This window comes from Carica papaya, chromosome 9 (genome assembly GCF_054855325.1).
Source record: "Carica papaya isolate Zhongbai chromosome 9, ASM5485532v1, whole genome shotgun sequence".
NCBI classification, from domain to species: Eukaryota; Viridiplantae; Streptophyta; class Magnoliopsida; order Brassicales; family Caricaceae; genus Carica; species Carica papaya.
The window spans coordinates 22,375,635-22,401,650 of NC_142317.1; the positions used below are offsets into that span (position 1 = coordinate 22,375,635).

At 31.7% G+C, this 26,016-nt stretch overlaps 1 pseudogene; it reads left to right on the forward strand.

Moving 5' to 3' along the window:
* The first annotated feature begins 4,773 nt into the window (after positions 1 to 4,773).
* LOC148240189 (neutral/alkaline invertase 3, chloroplastic-like) lies at positions 4,774 to 23,801 on the forward strand (annotated as a pseudogene).
* Positions 23,802 to 26,016: the final 2,215 nt, after the last annotated feature.

The following is a 26,016-nucleotide window of genomic DNA, read 5'->3' on the forward strand; positions in this document are numbered from 1 at the left end:
AAAGAAAATTTGATCTCTTCTATTGTAAGACATCAAAACTTCTATCTTTGTAATAGTTGCATCTCATTGCAATCGCCATCAATCACCTCTCATTATTTAATAAAGCATAAGTTCTCTTGATCAATTGTCAAAACACTATATTTTAAACAGTAAATGTACGTCATTTGATTCATTCATTTGTATGAGATTAAATAATTCATTCAAGATAAGTTCTATTTTGTCATTTCATTGACCTATAAAATTAGTCATATTTCTTTCTAGTATGGTATAAGTTTATACAATGTAAGTCAATATAGTAACAACATTACAACATTTACTTTTTTTTAAAGAAAATGTCTTCATCCATAAACAGTAAAAACCATTTTGCTTAAGCAAGTCAACAAAAAACTTAGGCTTATGAATAAATATATATCTTTCAATAGTCCTTACTACATTTCTAGGTAAGTTATGTACTATTCTACTAAACTTTTAAATCTGACTAAGAAGAAAAGAAACAAAATACGAAATGAAAGCTTAAACATCCTCAAATAACAATCCAAACTTTAGAAAAATATTCGTCAAGTATAAAATTTATATCTGGTACCTTTAATAAGGGTCCTATTATAGGTAGAAATTAGACAATAGATGATATACTTTTAGTGGTTGATTCAGACTGTCACAAAAGTTGAAATGTTGCTAGGTAACATGTGACAAATAGAGGAACTCATGTGTAACGGCCCCAGAAATTCAAAAGGAAATACATATAATAATAATCTGAGTGCGGAAGCGAAATAAAAGATTAAGGTTAACATCCCTTACACAATAACTTAAAAGTACTAAACAACATCACAGAATAAGTTCTCTGAAAGAAATACGAGAAATGAGAAAAATAAAGGAAACTATAAAGCATCTAGCATCTACTCGCAGTCTTCTTGTGAATCGGGCTCGGGAACCAGGTCCTCCTGATCTGAAATGGTTAAATAAGGAATGAGGTACACTAGCCCAGTAAGGACATCACGCTATATCACCGTCACAGAAGCAAAGGTTGGTAGAAAACCAAAAACAACCAATGGAGCACAAATTTTAAACCAGTACATTTATTTAAAATAAAACCATTTACCCTTTTTCTTACCCTTGGAGAACCTGTGAAAACAACCTATAAAGACAAAAACATCATACAGATCACAATTTCATGCATAATCAGTAACATAAAATATATCATAAATCTATATTCATTAACAATAACTGATTATCACTGTTTCTCATTTTTACCAGCCTACTAATATCCATGGGGATCCATAGGGGTGTCCCCGCTACACATTAACGATTCTCCTTAACAATTTTAATTCCAGGGCCATCCCCATACCCCGTCCAGTATGAGCGCCAAGATATTAAACCTCAATACCTCATCCAGTATGAGGATGAAGCGGGCTGTCCCCATACCCCATCCAGTATGAGCGCCAAATGACTAAGTCTCCATACCCCGTCCGGTATAAGACAACATTCACGGTAGGATTTTCTATGAACCCGATTGGTCCACCATCTCCCTGGATATCTAGTGAGGCTGTCACCTTATCTGTTTTTTCGCAATCTCTGTTACCAAGTTGTACATAATCACATAAACAATAAACATGCACCCGGTAATACAATCATATTGTAAATTTTAAAATCACACAGTGGTCAAGTAAGACAGTTATACATGCATTTAAAACCATAGAATAGATAGACCAGATACCATAATGCATTTAAACTGTATAATAAATCAAACAGGAATCGACAGAGAATAATGTCCGGTTCGGGCTCCATAAGCAACCTTAATTAATTATGCATATATATTAATTTGCACAAAATACAATATTATCATTTATTCAAACTTCAATTCCATGGTAGGAAATAGGGTGAGGGGTCCTTACTTGATTCAACGCTGAAAACTAGATTATTACTGCCCCTACATGCAGTTCCTCGGTTTCTTGAATTTTTCCTCGAGAACTGAAACGGGCTTACGGTACCTACACATGTCCCAAATAACCCAAAAATCAGACCCAGGGCCTACTCGACTAATTTTAAAATTCTGGCACGGCTGCTCTGCCATGCTCGGACGATGGCGCCACTACTCGTGTTAGCAATCTGCCTCAGGTTGGCTGTTTTCGGCCATTATTGGCTAAATTCAAGAAAACTTGCATCGGTTCCTGTGAGAAAACACACTTAGGGTCCTTGGTGGGTCAAAAAAATGTAGAAAATCGAAACTCTCTGGCGGTGGGGCTCTCCGGTGTGGCGACTCCTCCGGCTAATATTGTAGTTGGGTGTTTTGCTCTGGTCAACCTATAGAAGAAGAAACGGTGATCACAACGGTAGAAAATTCTGAGTAAAGGGTAGGATTTTTACTTCGTTTGGTAGCCAGAAATTTCTCCGGTGTGGCAGCGGGTGGTGGCGGTTGGCTCCCCGACGGCTGGGCTGTCTTCTTAGATGAGAGGCTCTGGCAGCTAGGGTTAGGGTTTGGGTGCGAATGGGTTTATTTGTACCTATCTACTTTTGATTTGGGCTGTCCATCGCATTTAATCTGGACCGTCCGATCATGATTAAATAGGGAGTGAATCTGGATCGTTCATCGCGATTCAATCTAGGTCATCTATGCGCAATTCAATCTGGACCGTCCGTGTGTGATGCAATCTTTACCGTCCGTGCGTGATGGAATCTAGGTCGTCCGTGTGCTTTTTTGATCTGGGCCGTCCATGTGCGCAGGAATGGATCTCAGCTGTTCGATTGCGCGCACGCGGATCGACCACGTGGTTCCCTCTTGCGTGGCCTCCCGCATCAGTGTCTCTACCGCCTGGCATGTCCTGGTTGGTCAGGGTTGCTGACCGGGCAGCTGACGTAGCGTAACTTTTTTAAATTGAGTTTTGACTCCTGTTTTCTGATATTTCTTTCAAAAATACCCCCAGAACTTAAATTTTCACCCTTTTTATTATTATTATTACTATTATTTTCATTTAATCAAATTAAAATAAATTAAATTCAATTAACACATATTTATATTTATATAGAAATAATAAAATAACATAAAAATAATTCAAAAAAAATTGGGTGTTACAACTCTTCTCCCCTTAAAAAGAAATTTAGTCCCTCAAATTTTCCTCTTACTCTCGATCGAACAGCTGGGGGTAGTGGGCTCTATAGTCTGATTCTAGCTCCTATGCAGCCTCCCTTGGTGTATGGTTCTGCCATCGACCTTTACAAAGAATATTTCCTGATTGCGGAGTAATCTACTCTTTCGATCCGTAATGCCGACTGGTACTTCCTCGTAGGATAAGTCCTCCTGGAGTGGGAGAGGTTTGTAGGCCAAGACATGAGAGGGGTACGGGTTGTACTTGCGTAGCATGGACATATAAAACACATTGTGAACCTTGGAAAATTCTGGAGGCAGTGCTAGTTTGTAGGCAGCGGTACTAATCCTGTCTAAGACTTCAAATTGTCCAATAAATCGGGGGTTCAGTTTCTCCCTCCTGCCGAACCTGCTAATTCCCTTGAAAGGAGTGACCTTAAGGAACACCCGGTCGCCTTTCTCAAATGCTAAATCCCTCATCAGGGTGTCCATATAACTCTTCTGCCTGCTTTGAACCATTTGAATGTTCTTCGTGATCTTAACTATTTTGGATGTAGTCTCCTCTACCAGCTCTGGGTCGAACAATTTTCTATCGCCCACTTCTTTCCAACAAATAGGCGATCTATATAGGCACCCATATAACGCCTCATACGGAGCCATGCCAGTACTCACTTGCTAGCTGTTGTTGTTGGCGAACTCTATCAAGGGTAGATGGTCGTCCCAATGGCCCCCAGAGTCAATGACACAAGCTCGGAGCATATCCTCAAGTGTACAGATTGTCCTTTCTTATTGTCCATCAGTCTGGTGGTGGAAGGCAGTACTGAGAGACAGCTTCGTTCCCATGACTTGCTGAAAGCTACTCCAAAACTGAGAAGTGAACCTGTCGGACAACACTGTCATTGGGACTCCACGCAATCTGACTATTTTTTGGATATACATTCTTATCAATTTGTCCAAGGGATCGGTCATCCTAATGGTTAAGAAGTGGGAAGACTTGATAAGCCGGTCAACAACTACCCAGATGGCATCATGTCATGAGCGTGCCTTAGGTAACCCTGTCACAAAGTCCATGGTGATATGTCCTAAGCGTGGCTAGCCATAGAAGACAAACGTGTGTCATAGTCCATAAAGCCCCCCAACAGGTTCCCAAACTGCCTAGCCATTGTCTTTGATACACAACTTGGCGAGAATGAGTGAATCTGCACCTAGAAGAGGCTCGTGTCAATGGCTACTTTCATTGGATATTCTCCCTCCCTAAGGTGGTGCACAACCAATAAGTTGTTATTAAAAGTCCATGGCTCTCTGTTGAGCACTCTTTGGATATCCACTTCGTAGAAAAATCTGTACAAGTAACGGCCAAAACTGAGATCTACAATATTTACTACCCCTATCGGCCTCAACAGGTTTGCCAGTGTATTCTTCATCAGTTTAAACTTCACAAGCGCTTCTGTCAGGAATCTTCCCACCAAATAGAGGTCATACAACTCTTGCTGTTCAGGGAAAAGTTCAATTAAGTCCAAGTCCCCATCCTCTTCCTCTACGATCGATAATGATGCCATGCCATCCACCATATCCATCGGTCACCCTTTGCATGCCAATTGATAGACTATTGAGAGAAACAACAATAACTTGTCTATGGTGCAAAAGGTTTCATTGTTGGAAACAATACCTCTTGGAACCAAAAAAAGAAAATGGAGAAGAGGTCATCTGACACTAACTTGGTACTAGACTAAGTCAATTCCTATTTACATTCTAATTACATTTGTAAGTTTCAAAACCTAACCCTCTCAGGGAAAAAAGGGAGGTAATTAACTCTATTAAATGGAATGAAGGCATCATCAGGGTAGATTCATTTTTTGTTCTAACAGTTGTTTGAATAGCCGCATGTGCTCGTCAATTGTTTATTTCAAGAAAGGAAAAAATTGCCTTTATGGTTCATTTGAAATGGTAATGGACATTTGGTATTCAATTATTAATTTCTCTAATATTTGGTATAAGAGGTAGTAATCCTCTTTTTAAGGTATTCCTTGGACAAAACCAAAATTTATTGCATCAAGGTCTTGATAATATTAAGGAGGAAAACTCATGGGTTGTGACATCCCAAGTGCTAATTAAGGCAAATGGGTATCAGATATAGATTCAGAATAATGAGTGCATGATACAATTTATGCAGCGGAATCAGACCATAACAAATTCCTTACAAATATATATAATGTTCCAAATACATACATAAACTGAGGCTAGAAACGACTACAAAATACAAAACATAACGACCACTTCTTTCACTATGCCATTGAATCCATCAGAGTGCGGGAACAGTCATGCACTTAGATTTGTGGATCCATGGGATCCTCATAGACTTCCGAAGGTAGGACTTCCTGCAGTTCCTCATTTTCTTCCTTATCTAAAAGGGGCACGGAAATAGTGAGTTCCATATGTATATTTTAATTTCACTTCATCTGGGTTTGGATTTAAGCTATGATCTCTTTTTTTTCTTGTTTTGGAATCCTTGATTTATGAATGGTCCAATTAGTAGGACTTTTGTTAAGTTCTATCACAAATTGACTAGTTATTTAGATGCTTCTGGTTGTTTCTTACAAAAAAAATTGCATTGGTGCCTTGTAATCATTAGCTTTTGGCTTTTGATGAGGTTTTTCTCACCTTTTGAGTACTCTTATTATATGACTTCTAGGTATTAGAAGCTAATTCTTTATGGTTCCTAAAAATAAAGGGGAAAAAGAGACGTATTATGTATATTCGTAGCATCATTTCATTAGTTTTCCTTGAGTGTCAAAGTTTATTTTCCTTTTTATTGTTGATTTTTTTACTTTTGGGTTGTATGTCTGATTTAGTTGAAAGTTTTCACTAAAATACTCACATTGAATCTAATGCCTTGATTTGTTTCTTTTGCTTATTTTCTGATTTAAGGTTAATCATTCTTGAAATTGAAGTAGAAAAAGGTATTATTTCAATTTAGTCAAGAATTTCTTGGGTTCACTTTGATAAAAGAAGGGTTTGAGGATTGAGAGGGTTATAATTATTTGATTATCATTATGTCTACGGGAAATTCTTAGGCAGTTTTGCTACTTTTATCTAGAACTATTCCCAGTCGTTTTAGTTTTGATCCATGTTTTACCAAATTGGATTCAAACAACAGATTATGATCTGACTCACTATCCTACATGAATCGACCATTATTTAAATTTATAAGTTGGTAATAGAGAGATCTTATTTGTTTACCTTTTTTTGTTGTGGTATCTCTAGTTATTCCTTTTTTTTTCTTAAAGGCACTATTTTATTCTACCTTACTCTGTGCACGTGAAATGCTTGCTCAAGAAGATGGATCAGCTGATTTGTTTCGGCTCTGAATAATTGCCTACTTGCTCTCTCATTCCACATCAGGGAGTATTATTTGATTGATTTACGAAAACTGAAAGAGATTTATAGTTGCAAGACTGAGGAGTACTCATATGATGTAGTTAATAAGTTCAACAATTACCCAGATCAAATTTCTCCTTGGTTGGTGGAATGGATGCCCAATAAAGGAGGTTATCTAATTGGAAACTTACAACCAGCACATATGGATTTTTAATTTTTTTCTCTAAGAAACATGTGGTCTATTATAAGCAGTCTGACAACAGTTGATCAGTCACATGCCATACTAGATCTTATTGAAGCGAAGTAGATTTGGTAGCAGATATGTTATTCAAGATATGTTATCCTGCTCTTGAAGGTCAGGTGTGGCAAATAATCACTAGTAGTGATCCTAAGAAGACATAAGAATATACTCTCGTATTATTTATTTATGATCTATTTCTTCATTATCTTTAGCATTTCTCACTACGTTTCCTTTTCATGCTGGCCTTGGTCTTACCACAATGGTGGTTTTTGGCCAACTCTGCTATGGTAGGTTAGTTTGTTATGCTTAAATATTCTCTCTGCTGCTAATGTTTTGTTCATTGCTCCAAAGAACCCTTTGTATAAGTTATATTTAGGTATAAGTTTCTTAAGTTCACATACTTGAATCCAATAGGATATGGCACCTTGTTGATGTTTTATAAAATAAAGTAATAATGAAGGAATGTTGGCAGTGTGGCTTAAGATTTTAAAAATGGATTTTTTACAGCTTACTGTTGCACCCATAAAGATGAAAAGACAAGAAATCACTGCAAAATCTGTTGAAGTTGCGGAAAGACACATATCAATAGACAATTAACCTTAATACTATGACATAAAAAGAGGAAAGTTCATCAAGAAGCAAGCACGATTATTTCAGACATGGTCAATTACTGGATGCCTTGTGGCTAAGCTTCTATTTGCAGACCCAAGTCCAGTCAAAATTCTGATAATTGAAGATGATTATGAGCTTGTCAATGCCTTCTCTTGCATGATAAGTGCTAACCCCAAGAAAAAGTGTGGTCGGAAGAACTCCCAAAAGACTTGCATAATATAAGATTCTTAAGCTGCTTTCACATAAGGATAGGTAACTTCAATTTGTGGCTTAACTTACCTATTTGAATAACTTAAATGTATAATGGTGATGATAACAATGTTTATTTTTCATTTTATTTTGGGGTTAAAGCTTTTGAGCAGTGATTCGGTATCATTGGATCTTAATGTAAAGATGATATATTGATTTAGGATTAGCATTAGCTTGAAACATCTTCCTGGATTGGACAATAAACAAATTGTTTCCTGTTTATAGACTTTATATCATATATATAGTACTATAGGAGTGAAAGGTGTTCTTTTAAAGAGTTCACTGTAAATTGAGAATATTCTTATATTATTTTAACTCTATTGCTCGATTATGACAATAATAATTTCAATTAACCTCATGCATATGTATATATTTTCAATTTGTAAATGAAGAAATTATATAGAAATTTTTAGGTTGTGAGTTAAATTACACCACTCATTGAGAAACTATATTTTAAAAATAGATATAGTATAGTATAGTATTAGAAGTTAAAATATTTGTATATGTATCTAATTGTCCCATTTGCTTTAATTTCTAAACAAGCTTCATCATTTTCTTAAGAAATTTACTTGCGACATTTGTTCCATATTTTATAATTTAACAATATATCACAATTTTAATATTTAAACTCTCTTATTTATGAACTAAATTCTAATTGATCTTCCTATATATGAAGAATTATGAAATAAAATTTCATTCAATGAATTCAAGCTAAAAATATAAGTGGTTCAAAAATAAAATTAATGAATATATACCTCATTCAACATGTAAATGATTACTAATAATTACATAAAAAAGTAAAAATTGAATCAAATGAACAAGATAGATTTAATACCGCTTAATGTAAGTACATGTACATACTTTTGGACATATTTAATTTAGATTGTACTTTTATGTTTTTCAGTTATTTAGGATGAAGAGGTAATTTCATAGAAAGTCAAATATGAGATTTGAGTTAGTTCGCGGTCTAAAATTTCGAATTGTTAGGAGAATATGACCCTTATAACGAATCTACTTTCTAATTACTACCTAATTGTGCGTTATGCATTAGGAAAAAAAAAGAGAACATACCTCTATAATGCTTCCAATCTAACTCTTGTTTTCCTATTTCATTTCCTTATATTTTTCCTCCTCGTTCTCCCAATTATTTTCTAACTCTTCTTATATTTCTAGATCACCTAAAATTGATCACATCGTAACACAATAATAAATGTGAGGATAAGATTATGAAGAAATCATATTGTGGTGAAGAAATTAATAGAGGTAATTTTATAAAAAAAATTATCTTGTTTTTTATCTAAATATTGCATCATAAATATAAATCATAGCATTAAAGAAAGATTGAAAGAAAAGCTGAAAGCATCAAGAAAGAAAAAAAAATAAAAGTGTCATAATCTATTTTTAAACTTTTGTAATCGAATATTTTAGTGTTTTATCATTATTTTTCATTCTAAGGTATGTAATCTTTAAAAGAATTATTACAAGATTATACTTAAAAGATATCTAAATATAGAGAATTGAATGCTTACTAGGAGTAAAAATTTAGAAATTTCTTTCTACATTAGTCTTTTAAATTTAAAAATTAAAGAGACAGAAATCTTATTTTCATTATTTTGAACTTATGTAATCAAATATTTTAGAGTTTTAACATTATTTTCATTATGTAATCTATAAAAAAAATTATTATAAGATTTTATTTAAAGAATATCTAATGTAAGAACACGTATATATTTTTGGACGTATTTAATTTAGATTGTACTTTTATGTTTTTCTGTTATTTAGAGTAAAAAAGTAATTTAATAAAAAGTCAAATATGTGATTTGAGTTAGTTCGTGGTCGTTAGCTAAAACTTAGGAACTGTTTGAAAAATATGAATCCTTATAATGAATCTACTTTATAATTACTACCTAATTATGCGTTATTTGTTAGGGGAATAAAAGAGAACTTACCTTTATAATACTTATAGTCTAACTCTTATTTTCCTATCTCATTTCCTTATGTTTTTCCTCCTCCTCCCAATTATTTTCTAACTCTTCTTATATTTCTAGATTACCTAAAATTGATCACATCATAACATAGTAATAAATGTGAGGATCAGATTATGAAGAAATTATATTGTGGTGAAGAAATAAATAGAGCTAATTTTATAAAGAAACTATTTTATCATTTCGTATATGAACATTGTGTCATAGATATAAATTATATCATTAAAGAAAGATTGAAAGAAAAACTAAAAGCATCAAGAAAGAAAAACTGAAAGCATCAAGAAAGAAAAAAAAACTAGAAGTGTCGTAATAAAATATTTTAGAGTTTTAACATTATTTTCATTATGTTATCTATAAAAGAACTATTATAAGATTACAGTTAAAGAATATCTAAAATTAGAGAATTGAATGCTTGTTAGAAGTCAAAGTCTAGAGATTTATTTTCTTTATTAGTCTTTAAAATTTAAAATTTTGATTACTACTTAAGCAGTTAAAGAGATAAAAAATTTTTTTTCAAAAAGTAAATAAATAATTATATAATTATATTTAGGAAGATGTTATTGTTTCTACCTTAATTATATTAAAAGTAAAAATATTGATTATGCCTCAATTATCAAAAAATATTTTGTAATCTTATTTAATTTAGGGATTTCGTTGCCATCCTCAATGGTTTTGATGGTTCCTCTTTCACTTTCAAAGAGGACGTCGGGCTGCAGGGGAAGAGGGAGTGGAAGAAAATTCATAGCTAGGGTACACTAAGAGGGAGTTTATGTGTGATTTCTCAATCATATTAATTAGCTAGCGGTGGAATTGGGAGCAGAATAAGAGAGGAATCCAACAATCAGATTAATGCCGTCACTGAGAACAAAGTTAAATTTGACTCTCACTACTTGAGTAGAATTTATGTTTTAAATTCTTTGAGATATTTTTGGAAAGAAATGAGTTGATCTTGGAATAGAGACATTTTCATGAAATCAGATTAGAACCAGAAGTAAAAACAAAAAAAATGGAGAGTGAGATCTGAGGATAAAAAGAAGATTGGACGAAATGATGGAATTATCGTGTGGACAACTATGACGAGAGGACATAAGAGATATGCTAAAAACATAGGAGGAAAATTGAAAGGATGAGAACAGGAGAGGGATAGGAAATTTAAAAAAAAGGGAAATTGTGGTCTGAATCTGATATCTATTTGGGAATTATTATTCTGTTATCTTTTATATTTAATTCTCTTGATGTCTGTTTCGAAAATGGTAGTATTGGTGAGTAGAGAAAAAGAAACTAACTGTATAGAGATTAAAAACAATATAAATATAAAATTCTAGGAGGCAAATCCAGGTGAGTGAGACCATGTTCTCTATGAGGGTAAAAGTGATGCTGTTTGGAAGTAGGAATGGGATTAACAACGGAACAAACAAACTCTAGGAGCTGATTTGGGTGAGGAGAGACAATGTTCTCTGTGATACACATGTAAGAAAGGATGAATTACACAAACTTTAATTAGATGTTTTCTTGATTTTAGATAGATGTAATGGTTAACCTTCACTGGTGAGGGATGTGAACACTGCCCTTGGATGTACTTATTTTTATTTGGAGATAAAAGTTTATTGTTATTAACAATATTTGATTAATTGATGGATTTTGTTATTTGATCTTCTTCTCTTAATTTGCAGGGATAAAGTATCTTATGCAAATTTTCCTACGATTTGTGCACTTTGCTTCAAGATTAAAGGAGGCTCCTCAAGGTATATAAGTAATACTAATCATCACAGCTCAAAACTCTTCAATTTGGAGTATTATTGTGTGTTATTATTGATCTTATAATGTATATTTAACAATAAAAATTCTCATATACAATTTTTGCTAGTAAAAATTCGTACATTTTAATAGTTAAATGATTTGTCATGAGATGTATAGTCTGATTTGAACTCATACTCTTATAGTTAAGGATAAAATTACTTAGATATCTGCCTAAAAGATAAATAATTATTAAATTAATTAATTATCTATGTGGATAAATAATTAATTAAATAATTAGTTTAATAGTTGATATGTTTCTTTTTTTATAAGAGATTATAAGTTCGAGTCAGATTGTATTTTTATGTGTGTCATCATTTGAAAGTTATTTGTATTGTATTGTAATTAGTATATATCACTTGACTAATCTCGGATGAAACTGTATTTTTATGTGTATTCGTACTTGGAGGTTTTTGTGTTGTCTTATGATTTATGCATACCACTTAATTAATAGATGTACCCAATTTTTATTTTTTAATAAATAATTAATGAAGGAAAAAATGAAAATCCTTCTTAAGGTATTATTTTATTTTACATATTCTATAAAATTTTATTTTCATGTATGTCTTTTTTCTTTTGGACTTCGTGAAAATTTTAACTAAATTTAAATTTGCATGCTGATACAGCATGAGTTTTACTTCATTAAAAATTTATTTTATCAGCTCCATAATTATAGCTATTAATAATTATAATAAATTATAACAATATGATAGTAGTTAAAACACTTATTTTCTATTTAAAATTTATAACTTTAACTTTTATTAAAATGTAGAATATTTTATACTGTATAAATTTATAAATTTAAATTCAATTAAAATTTTTACGAAATCTATAAAAGAAAAAGATATATATGAAAATAAAATTTATAAAATAAAATATTACCTCAAGAAAGATTTTTATTTTTTCCTTCATTACTAAGAATTCATGTTTGGTTGCATCCACTGCCTATGCACCTTTTTTTTCGAAAAAATTTAAAACAATTTTTAAAAAAACTTAGTAATGAAATATATTAATAATATGTACAATAAAAAATAAGTATGAAATTGATTTACTATATTCACTAATTGATTTGATTTTTGATATCGTTAATTATGTATGAAAGTTTACCCTTCCTTACTCCTTTCATCACATGTCTTGACACGCGTATATATATATATAAACATATAATTCATATATATGATGGTGTATGAGCAATCATATGTGGCACCAATAGGTATGAAGTTCATTTGTGATCGGTGGTCGTGTTTACTCATTAAGTTCTATCCCGATGGCTATCTTCACATCCTCCATCATAGGTAGCCGGATAAATGCTTCAATGAAGCTGCTGCCCCCTACAGACGTACAATAATATTAATTATATGTATCAATAAAAATATATTAAATGATTATACGAATCATTAATTTATTACTATGACATTTAACGCAGTTAGTATTGTGATATACGTACATAGATTATCTATACACACACACACACATATATATTGATAAATTGAGAAGGTTATATATATATATAGACACATTATATATTTATATAATTCCCAATTATAAGTATCTTCTTTTTGAAGTTTTTAACTTTTCCCCATTTCACCTTCTTAATTCTATCATATTTTTGCATAAATATATATATGTATATATAGATACCATCTTCATTTTCATCTTTATTAATTAATAAAATCTTTTTTTCATATTTTAATATGGTCCCAAAATGTTAAAGTATAAGAGCCAAATTCAAATATGAAGGAATTTGGTTTACAAGTTTACGAACCTGTTTATATATTAATAAATTAAATATATTATATATTTTTATTAATCTAGGTAACATTTCAAGAGATTGTTATATTTCAATAATATATTAAATAGAATAAAGTGTTAAATTTTAAACAAGCTATTCACATAACTTATCAAACTCAATTTTATATATTTTGAACTTATTTAAATTTATTCAATTTTTTAAAAAATTTTGTGACTTTCTCTTTTTGGCACGGGTTTTATGCATCTGAAGTCACAGTGGTCATATAATACTTACACATGATGGGGATAGTTTACTGTGATTTTAAGACGTGTTAGTAAGATTCGACGGTCATATTTTATTGATTGACTTCGATCTCTCACAAAAAGACGATAATTCCACATCAACGATTCATATAATTTCTAATCAAAATGCATCACTAATCACAAAAACAAGTTGTTACCCTGATGATCAACCCAACTTTTCTAATTCATCATGCATTCTACCCAATTGTATAACACCTGCAATAGCCTCCTGCTTACACCCTAGTCAACATAAATAGAAAAAAGTCAACACATTCCACAACCATTGAAATCATCACAGAGTCAATCAATGTCCAGTCAAGGCCTTTTGTTGGGACCCACGAGTACTTAGCATGAGAAATTGTGTCTGGTGAAGGGCATGGAAACACAGCTGATTGGTGGACACTAGGGATATTCGTATTCGAAATGTTATATGGGACGACATCTTGTAAGGGAGTTGACTAGGACTTACCCTTAGCAAATATTATGGCTCGAGCACTTGAGTTTCCCAAAGAAATCATGGTTTCGGAGCTAGCAAAGGATTTGATCACACCGCTATTAATCAAGGACCCCACGAGGCAAATGGGGTCCACAATGGGTGTAACAACAATCAAACAACACCAATTTTTTGATGGGCTTAATTAGTATAGAGTTTGTTTTACTTAGTTATATGGCAAATTTTGTACCAAGTACAAATTTTGTACTTTATGAATATTTCTCTGAGTTTAGGTTATTACTTGAGGATGTTTAAGCTTTCATTCTGTATTTTGTTTCCTATTGAGGATGTTTAAGCTTTCATTCTGCATTTTGTTTCCTTTCTTCTTAGTTGGATTGAAAAGTATTATAAGAATAATACATAGCTTAGCTAGAGATGAGTACGGACTTCTGAAAGATAGATAAATGTTCATGAATCTCCTCAGTTTTTGCTTCACTTACTTGAGTATGATGTTTTTTATTATTAATGAATAATGATTTTTCTTTAAAAAAATAATAGGTGATTTAGTATTAAAAACATATACTACTAAATTTATAGTTCAGTCAAATAATAAAACATAACCTAATTTGAATGAATTATTTAATATTATAATAAATAAGTGAATCGAATGATGTATATTTATTGTTTAAAATGTAGTATTTGATGACCAATTATGAGAACTAACACTTTAGTGAATAATGAAAGGCGATTGATGGTGAATACAATGAAATGCAACCAACACAAAAATAAAAGATTTGGTATCTTGCAACAAAGTAGATCACATTTTCTTTGGATTTTAAGACAAAGATGAACTATTTTATTTTTAATTTTTTTTGGTACTCCTTTTTATTGATGCAAAAGTTAAACAACTTTTTTTCCAAAGTAAAGAAATAGATAGGGTGGGCAAGAAATGGACACATGAGTTTCTCTATTTGTTGCATATTACCTAGCAACATTTCAACTTTTGTGACAATTTGAATCAATCACTAAAATTATATCATCTATTGTATAATTTCTACCTGTAATAGGACCCTTATTAAAGGTACCATATACAAATTTTATACTTGATGAATATTTTTCAAGAGTTTGGGTTGTTACTTGAGAATGTTTAAGCTTTCATTCCGTATTTTGTTTCTTTTCTTCTTAGTTAGATTTAAAAATTCATGAGTCTAAGTTTTTTGTTAACTTTCTTGAGCAAAATAGTTTTTACTGTTATGGATGATGAAATTTTCTTGACAAAAAGTAAATGTTGTAATGGCTATTATTGTATTGACTTACATTGTATGAACTAATACCATACTAGAAAGAAATACGACTAATTTTATAGGTAAATCAAATAACAAAGTAGAACTTAACTTGAATGAATTATTTAATCTCATACAAATGAATGAATCAAATGATGTACATTTACTGTTTAAAATATAGTGTTTTGACAATTGATCACGATAACTTATGCTTTAATAAATAATGAGGGGTGATTGATGGTGACTGCAATGAGATGCAACTAATACAAATATAGAAGTTTTGATGTCTTATAATAGAAGAGATCAAATTTTCTTTAGTTTTGAGTACACAAAAAAGAACTATTTTATTTGCAGCTTCTTATGTATTTTTTTTACCGATATAAAAGTTAAATAATTATTTTCCAAAGAAATGGATAGATTGTGCATGAAATAGACAAGTGGCTTCCTTTATTTGTTATATATTTATTTACTTAGCTACATTTTGACTTTTAGTGACAACGTCTATCACTCGCTAAAATTGTGTCGTTTATTGTCTAATTTTTAGTTGGATTTAAAAGTAACTTTCATTCCACATTTTGTTTCTTTTCTTCTTAATTGGATGTAAAAGTGTAATCATATAGCATATAACATAGCTAGAGATGTAGCAAAGAATTCTGAAAGATATATAGTTGTTCATGAGTCTCAGTTTTTTGTTCACTTGCTTAAGCAGAATGGTTTTTATCCATGATTTTTTAAAAGGAAAAAGTAAATGTTGTATTGGATGTTCTTGTACTAACTTACATTGTTTATTGACTTATACAGTATTAGAAAGAAATACGGCTAAATTTGTAGTTTAGTCAAATAATAAGGTATGATTTAACTTGAATAAATATTTTAATCTCATACAAATGAGTGAATTAACTAACGTAAATTTACTGTTTAAAATACAATATTTAATGACTGATAAGGAAAATTGATACTTCAATGAATAATGAGAGGTGATGGGTGATGACTACAATTAGATGCAACTAACAAAGACAGAGAAGTTTTAGTGTCTTGCAATAGAGGAAATTGAATTTTCTTTAGGTTTTAGAACATAAAGATAAATAATTTTATTTTTGATTTCTTTTGTACGTCTTTTTGTCAATATAAAAGTTAAATAATTTTTTTTTTCAAATAAAGAAATGGACAAGTTGTGCATGAAATGGATATGTGGCTTCCTCTATTTTTCCGCAAATTTACTTTGCATCATTTTGACTTTTAGTAAAAATATGAATCTATTGATAAAATTTTATCATCTATTGTCTAATTTTTAACAGTAACTAACTGTTCTCAAAGGTGCCAATATAGTACCTTTTATCAGTTAAAGTAATTTATTTGGAGAAAAATCAACTTTGTCGACATGATCCACTCGATGGAACAAAAAGTTTAGTGCTTAACATCTTATTTATTTTTTTCTTATTTGTTTACCAATCATGTACATATTGATATCCTTGATTGATTTACATTCGATTTTTTTCAAAGGATACGATAGATCAGTTTTTTGGAATAGCATATGAAATGAATGGAGTACTTGGTAGAGATCCTAATTATTTCTCTGATCTGGTCTCCAACTTCATAGTTAAATATGAAATCACCTTATAAGACATGACTAAAGCTTTATATGTGCACAAAATACATATCTCGATATAGATCTGAGTAGTTTATTAACCATGTTTGACTAGCTAATGGGTTTTATTTATTTGGTCTTTTTCTTTTAATTTGCAGAGACAAATTATCTTATGCAGATTTTCCTAAAATTTGTGAACTTTCCTTCAAGATTAAAGGAGCTCCTCAAGGTATATAATTAATACTAGTCATCATAGCTCAAAACTCTTTAATTTGAAGTATTTATGTGTATTATTATTGATCTTAGAATATGTATTTAATAATAAAAATTCTCAAGTATAATTTTGTTAGTAAAAATTCATACATTTTAATAGTTAAAATGATATGTCATGAGATGTATAGTCTGATTTGAATTCATACTCTTATAATAAGGATAAAAGTACATAGATATTAACCTAATACATAAATAATTAATAATTTAATTAACCAAATATCTATTAGCAGGATATATATATTTGATTGGTGTATGTGTATACTTAATGAATTAATTAATTAATTAGTTTAATAGTTGATTCATTTCTTCTTTTACAAGAGATCATAAGTTCGAATCAGATTGTACTTTCGTGTGTGTCATCAATTAAAGTTACTTGTATTGTATTGTAATTAGTGTATATCGCCTAATTAATCTCAAGTCAAACTGCACTTTTATGTGTATTCTAATTGGGAGATTATTTGTATTGTATTATGATTAATGTATACTACATAATCAATAGATTTACATAATTTTTGTTAAAAAAATAATTAGTTGATTTTAATCGCAGCCTTGGTGCTTGTCGAGTGGCACTGAAATGTGAAGAATTCATCAAAGGCATCTGAAGAAAAGAATAAGGAAGGGTAAGCTTTCATACATAATGGACATCATAAATTAATTAGCAGTCTTTATATATTCATTTAGTAAATGAATTTCGTTCTTTTTTTTATTTTAGATAATACTAATATATATCTTTATTGAGTTTTCTTTAAAATTTTTTGAATTTGTTTTTTTTTTAAACAAAGGTGCGTAGCAGCATTGGATGCAATCACAAATGACTTCTTACTTATGAAGGAAAAAATAAACATCCTTCTTGAGGGAATATTTTATTTTACATATTTTGTAAAATTTTATTTTCATATATATCTTTTTCTCTTATGGATTTTATGAAAATTTTAACTGAATTTAAATTTGCTGACTTATAAAGTATGAGTTTTACTTAATTAAAAATCTGTTTTATTGGCTCACAATTATAGCTATTAACAATTATAATGAATTATAAAAATATTGTAGTAATTAAAATTTTTGTGTTTTATTTAAGATTTATGAGTTTATATTTTAACAAAAAGTAAAACTATTTTTTAAAAATATTAAACATAGTAGTTGTTGCTTCAATCTCCCTCGATATGCAATGTTAGAGTGTTCTCTTCCTCGATTGGGTAGCTCCTTCTCTTAATTTTCTTTTTATTTTCTTTTTCTTCTTTGTTTGGGTTGCTCTCATCTACTTGTGTTATCTTCGTTGGTTCTAACTCTACTAACTATTTTCCACTCCTCAATGCTATAGCATTCACAAGCTCTCTTGGGTTGGTCTCTGTGTTGGTTGGCAAAGTTCCTTAAGCACACTCAAAAATCAACTTTGCCAAATGCCCAATTTGGTTCTCTAGACTCTTGACGGAGGCTTCATTACTCTGTAGCCTAGTGTCCGTTGCTGTCATGAATTTGGTGAGCATATCCTCTATGTTTGGCCTTCATTCAATGGGGGACAGAGCTAGCGGGGAAGCTTGTATCTAATTATTTTGGTTGCCCCATGGAAAATTAGGGTGATTCCTCCTTCCAGGATTACAAGTATTAGAATAAGGATTCCCTTATTGAACTTCATAATTCTGAACTTGCACTGCTTGTGCTGTCACCCTATTCATGCTGTCTATCTTCTTAGTTAAGGCCTTAACTTGTGCAGATAGAGCTGTATAGTTGTCAACACTATGCAAGCTGTAATTATTTCTTGATGAAGATCTCTCCTTCTCCCATTGGTAACTATTATTTGCCATATTCTCAATCAACTTCTAGGCAGCCTCAGGTGTCTTGTTGTTCAGTGTTCCTCAAGCTGCTATGTCAATAATTATCTTGATGTTGGTTGTGAGACCATTGTAGAATGTCTGTACTTGAAGCAACATAGGTAGACCATGGTGAGGAACTCTCCTTAGCAGATCCCTATAGCGATCCCAAGACTCATACAAAAATTCTCCATCTATTTATGCGAAAGTGGTGATTTCATTCCTCAACGTACCTGTCTTTGAAGGTGGAAAGTACTTGGCTAAAAAAGGTGGAGCGATATCCTCCTAAGTAGTGATGGAACCAGCTGGTAATGAATTCAACCAAGCCTTAGATCTATCCTTCAATGATAAAGGGAAAAGTCTCAATCTGATTGCATAATTACTCATTCCATTATGCTTGAAAGTATCACAGATTTCCAGAAAATTTGCAATGTGCTCATTAGGATCTTCAGCTGGGAACCCAAAAAATTGTACACTTTGCTGAATCATCTGGAAGATGGCTGACTTAATCTCAAAGTTGTTAGCTTTTACAGCTGACCATGTGACACTCGGTTCAATTCCAGTAAGAGTAGAATAGAATAATCCATCATTGTGTGCTCTCTTCGCCCTTCTAGTTCGTCAAGCATTGTTGTTGTTCCTCTTCTCAACAAATTTCTGACACGAGATGGGAGAAGTCTACTTCTTGCTTGTGCTCTCAGTCTGTGACGAGTCCTCTCGATTTATGTATCAAAAATCAATGGTTCTTTGTTTCTTCTTGTCATGCACTATAGAACCCCTTGTAAATAGCTAGCAAAACAAAAAAGAAACAAGGTAAAAATACCAAAATAATAAAAAATAGTCAACTTTAATATTGCTAGTATTAGTCCCCAGCAACAGAGCCAAAACTTTGTTGTTATATGAACTCACCTAGCAATTGCACTAGTTCGAACACGTACTATAGCAATAAATTTGGATATCGTCCCACGAGGACTAATATAACAATTACTAGAATCACTACTTATTGATATTATTTGGCCAATGACTAAGAGAATGAGTATAAAATAACTCTTAACAACAACAACAAAAATAATGAATTAAGATTAATTAACAATCAAGATATAATAACGGTCAAGATCTTAGAATCCACCCTAAGTTCAACTATGAATTTCCTAAATTCAATCTACAATTAGAACTTTCCCCCAATTTCGTTCAATCATGTAGTAATCTCTTCTCAATTAACAATCAAGATATAATAATAGTCAAGATCTTAGAATCTACCCTAAGTTCAAGTATGAATTTCCTTAATTCAATCTACAACTAGGACTTTTTCCCAATTTCATTCAATCATGTAGTAATCTCTTTCTAAAGATCAATTACCTTACCTACTTCATTGTAACACACATATCTCTATGGATTAGTATGAATCAGTGCATTAACATTCAATCATTAAATATATAGATTATGCTTAATATCTCTTCTCACATTCAATCTATTGTGCTAACTTGCTATTCTAATGAAAAATCAATCTCTCAATCCAATCATTCATCATAAATCAATAAATAGGTGATCAATCTATTTATGCATTAAGCCACAAGATAACACATAGGGATTGGGGAAAAAACTTTTCATAGATTGAATAAGAAAATTACAAAGTATCCCTTAGGGTTTCATCAAAGATCCCAACAGAAGAGTTTAGTTACACATCCTAACGAAAATTACAAGAATGAAATCTAAAAGAAACGTGAAAAGAATGACCGACAAAAAGAAGTTCTTGATGTCTGCAGCTGTCTTTCCTCCTCTCCTCCTCCAGTCTCCCCTTTTCTTTTTCAGATCCTCTCTTTTTTATATCGTTCAAAACCTAATTTTCTAATCTGACACATCCCACAACCATGTCGAATCGACACACAGCTGTGTCTTCCTCGAAATTATGTCAATTTTTAGCTTTTAGACATGACATGACTGTGTCTCCTAGGCTCACATCTGTGTCTCTTTTGTCGAACAAAATAGAAACGCTGCCTTCTTAACACATGGCTGTGTGTTAAGCCAGTATAGGGCACACGGCCATGTCTTTCAGGAACACGGCCATGTCTCACTCCTCCTAAGAAATAAAAATGTTGGCTCCATAACACATAGTTGTGTGTTATGGCCATCTCTCCCACATCTTCATGTTTCAACCCATTTTTACCCAAATCTTGTTCCAACCCATTCTAATTTGCTTCCAAGTTCTAAAATCATTCTTGAAAAGTGCTAAAGACAATCCATTAGCATATCTGGCAAAAATCGATCAAAATCAACTCAAATAAAATAGAAAAATATCTATAAAATTCAATTATATCAATTATCTTTCCACTCAAAGGGTTATAGAGCCTATATGCTTTATATTGAGAGCAATAACCAACAAAGATTCATTTCACAAATTTTTCATCAAGTTTGCTGTGATTATGTGAATTTATCAAGGAATAGGCAATACAACAAAAGATTTTAAGTGGCTTACCTAAGGTCTCCTACCACTCAAAGCTTCATATGGTGTTTGGTTGAGAACAACCCTTGTAGGAGATAAATTCAATAGATAGATAGCAACGACAACATTTTCGGCCCCTTTTCTTTTCACAAGCTTTTTTCCATTTCAACAACTGTTAAGTTTTTATGTTCATCCACTTTGTTTTGTTCTGATGTATGTGGTGCTGTCAATTCTCTGTGCAAGTCTTGTTCTTCATAAAATTGATTAAATTCATTAGATAGAAACTCCCCTCCTCTATCAGTACGCAATGCCTTTATGCTTCTTCCACTTTGCTTCTCAACGAGTGCCTTGAACTTCTTAAAGATCTCAAACGTTTCAGAGTTGAATTGAAGGAAATAGACTTAACTCATACGGCTGTAATAGTCTGTAAACAACAAAAAATATTGACTTCCACCAAAAAATTGTGCTTTCATAGGGCCACACAAATCAGTATGTATAAGTTCAACACACTCATATGCGCTTCTAGACTTTCATATAGCAAATGGTTTTTTACATTGTTTCCCATAAATGCACCATTTGCAAAAATTTAAGGACTCAATTTTAGGTAGCCCGAACAACATTTCCTTTTAACTCAATAATTGTAGACCTTTTACATTCAAATGTCCATATCATAAATGCCACAATTTTGACTATTTATTTTCTTTAACAATAAGAGCATGGTTTTTAACACTAAAAACCTCAAGTTGGAAAAGCTTATTAAGTTCCATTTAAACACCAACAATAATTCGATCAAATGTTTTATCTAATCACACAAGACATATCATCAAACATTATAGAATACCCACTAGCCATAAGCTGCCCAATGCTCAATAGATTTTGTGATAAAGTAGGAATAAAATAAACATTGTGAAGGAGTTTTGTGTTACCATGACCATTGCTTAACGCCACCGTGCCTTTGCCATCATCACCAAGTCTTACTTTCACCTTACATGACTCATCCAGCTCCTTGAATAGAGATTTGTTCCCGGTCATATGGTTGAAACAGCCACTATCCAAAAATCATACGCCACTTGATGTTTTGGTGCCATCTTGATAGGCCATAAATAGCTCAATCTCCTCCTCATCTTCAACATAATTTGCTTGTTTTTCTCTTTCTAGAAGTCTACCTTTACATCCCCGTATCACTTGCAATAATAACACTAAATATTACTTTTGTAATTTATTTGTTTTCCAATCATCTCCCTTTGTTCAACTTGTCCAGCAATTCTGCCTTTACCTCGATTACCGCTGCCTCGATAACCTCCTTTACGACATCCTCTACTTGTGCCTTCTTTGAATCATCTTGTTATTTGGGAGACTCCCACATCACTTGAAAAGCCTTCTCTTCAGTCTTTTCATTCACCTGATTCAATCTTGGCCCATGGGATTACAAAGAACCCATCAGCTCATCAAATGAGTAAGTAGCTAAGTCCTTAGACTTCTCAATGGCTGCAACAATGTGATCAAAACTTAGAGTTAAACACCTTAACACTTTTGCAATAGTGGTTTGATCAGAAATCTCTTCCCTGTAAGATCTCATTTAATTAACAACCGTTGTAAATCGTAAAAGAAATTCTTGTACCGATTCTCTAATTTTCATTTACAACATCTCAAAGTCACGACGGAGAAATTGAAGTTTTACCATAATTATCTTCGATGAGCCTTTGTATGTTGTTTGCAAAGTCGTCCATGCTTCTTTGATTGTATTTACAGTTGAAATTTTAGAAAAAATAGATTCATGCACTGCTTGCTGGATGAAAAATAGTGCTCTGGAATCCCTTTGTTTATTTTCTCTTAACCTGCCTTCTTCATCCGGATTAGGATATCCATTCTCAACAAAGTCCCATAAATCTTGAGACTTGAATAATGTCTTCGTTTTAATGCTCCAAAATTTGTAGCTTTCACCATGAAAAGATAGGAATTGATGGTTGAGAAATACTCACAACATTGCCATTTGTCGCCATGAGATGCACGCCCAATTACAACCAAACTTTGCTCTGATACCACTATTGTTGGAGAAGAGAGCTTTGTTAAACTCAAACTTATGGCAAATTTACTATGGCAGCAAGGAAAAATATAGCAGACAAGAAATGAATGCAGTAGAAAAATAAAAATATTAATCAAAACATTTTATGGGTATGAATTGCTGTTAGAATTTTAAATGCAGTGGGATGATATATTCAGCAACCAGAAATGCCTTTAAATAGGCTTTACAACTGAACTAAAAATAAAAAGAAATGGTAGAGCAATCTTCCACTAACTAAAATTCAATCACTACTAACAAAACATCAAAAATTTTAGGAGATAAATCCAAAACTAAGTCAAATATCCAACTGTCAATGTTGAATCAGCCTACAATAGGCAGTGCGACTTAAGATTTTAAAAATGGACTTTTTATAGCTTACTGTTGCAGCCATAAAGATGAAAAGACCAAAAATCACTGCAAGAGCTGTTCAAGTTACTGAAAGACACATATCAAGAGACAAGTGGCCTGAATACTATGACATGAAAATAGAAAGGTTCATCGGGAAACAAGTACGGTTATTCCAAACATGATCAATTCTTGGATACCTTGTGGCTAAGCTTCTACTTGCATACCCAAGTGCAGAAAAAATTCTAATAACTAAAGAGGATTCTTAGCTTGTCATTGCCTTCTCTTGCATGATAAGTGCTAACCCCAAGAGAAAACATGGTTAAAAGAACTCCCAACAGACGTATATAATATAAGATTCTGAAGCTGCTTTCACACAAGGATAGGTGACTTCAATTTATGGCTCAACTTACTTATCTAAAAAACTTAAATGTATAACGGTGATGATAATAATGGTTTTTTTTTCATTTTATTTGGAGGTTAAAGCTTTTGAGCAGTGATTCGAGTATCATAGGATTTTAATGTAAAAATGATATGTTGATTTAGGATTAGCATTAGCTCAAAACATCTTCTTAGATTGGAGATTAAATAAGTTGTTTCCTATTTACAGACTTTATATCATATGCATAGTATTATAGGAGTGAAAGACATTCTTTTAAAGAATTCACTATAAATCAAAAATACCTTACATTATTTTAATTCTATTGTTTGATTATGATATTTTCTACATCTTGTAAATCATTTTGTATTGGTTATGGTATTTTTCTATCTCGTAAATCATGACCTTGCCATCTAAATTAATGCTTGATAAAAAAACTTTTCAATACATTTCCTCGGTTGATTCCAGATTAGTTGAAAAAATTCAACTGGTATGTAAAGCATTGTCTGAGAGAGTGATTAGAAAGTGATGATAAGATATTTCTTGCAAACTCATATTTTATTCATTACATATTTTTGCATTACTATACACTTGTAAGTTTTTAGTTCTTAGCATCAACTCATGAAGGAAACTAAATCTCTGTTACAAACTTCCAAGTTTATGGGATCAATTCATAGAAGAAACTAAAGCTCAGCTCATAAAGGAAACTAAACATATAGCATTTAACAACTTTTGCTTCATCTAGGTCTAGCATTAACCGCAATCCTTCTCTCAAATTGTACCACAAAAAATATCAAAAATAAAAAAATAAATATATTTCCAACAACAATAGAAATTAATCTCATATATATGTATATATTTTCAATTTGTAAATGAAGAAATTACATAGAAATATTTAGGTTGTGGGTCAAATCACACTAGTAATTGAGAAATTGTGTTGTAAAAATAAATATACAATATAATAGCTTAAAAAGATTATTAATGAAAATGTGAAATGATTACCCATTATAAAAAATACCAACAATAATTATTAATTACCTCATGAAGAATGCTTAATTTTTCTTTCAAGATTGAGAATTCATGTTTGAGTGCTTCCAATTGAAAGATACACCTATAGAAAAGACACAAGTGTCTCAAGATGAATTTTTGAACCAAAGTTAATTTGATCATCAATATTTGAGTAATGAAATTTCAATATATATATATATGTATTGGTGCGTATATTTGTATAAGAATATTATAGAGATGAAAAAAAACACAGAAAAATAAATGTTTTCTCACTGTTGCTTAGATTGTTCCTCAATAGGCTTAAGGAATTCACGACAAATCTGTGCCATGCGACAAACACCAATGCTAGAGTACTATAGTAACCATGATTATATATACACACACACACACACAATAATAGTTATTATGATCTATACATTAATATCATTTATATAGTTTATCCGAGGTTATATAATTGATTATCATGAAGAAGCCCCATTGATTTTGAAAATAAGTTCTCCAATCTTGTGAAAGTCCACCTCCGATTTTTCACTGAAGTTAAATAAAGAGCAAAATTATCTATACTTATATATACACACCCAATTATATATATATATATATACCCACATAATATATGAATGATTAAATGGATATAAATGAATCAAAGGGTGGAGCTGCCATGCCGAAATTCTGAAATTGGCCGAATAGGCCCTAGGTCTAATTTTGAGTTATTTGGGGACACGTGTAGGTACTGTAAGTGTGTTTCGGTTCCCGAAAAAAAATTCAGAGAATCTAGGGACAGCCCGTAGACGCAGTAAAAAAAAAACCGGTCTTAGACTCCGAATCAAGTAAGGATCTCTCACCCTATTTTCTATCACGGCATTAAAACTTAATAAATGATAAAACGGTATTTTATAAATTAATAGATATGTATAATTAATTAAGGTTTCTAATGGAGTCCGAATCTGATATATTTTCGGTCAGTTGCTGTTTTAGTTATTTTATAGTTTTAAATGCATTATGGTATCTGATCT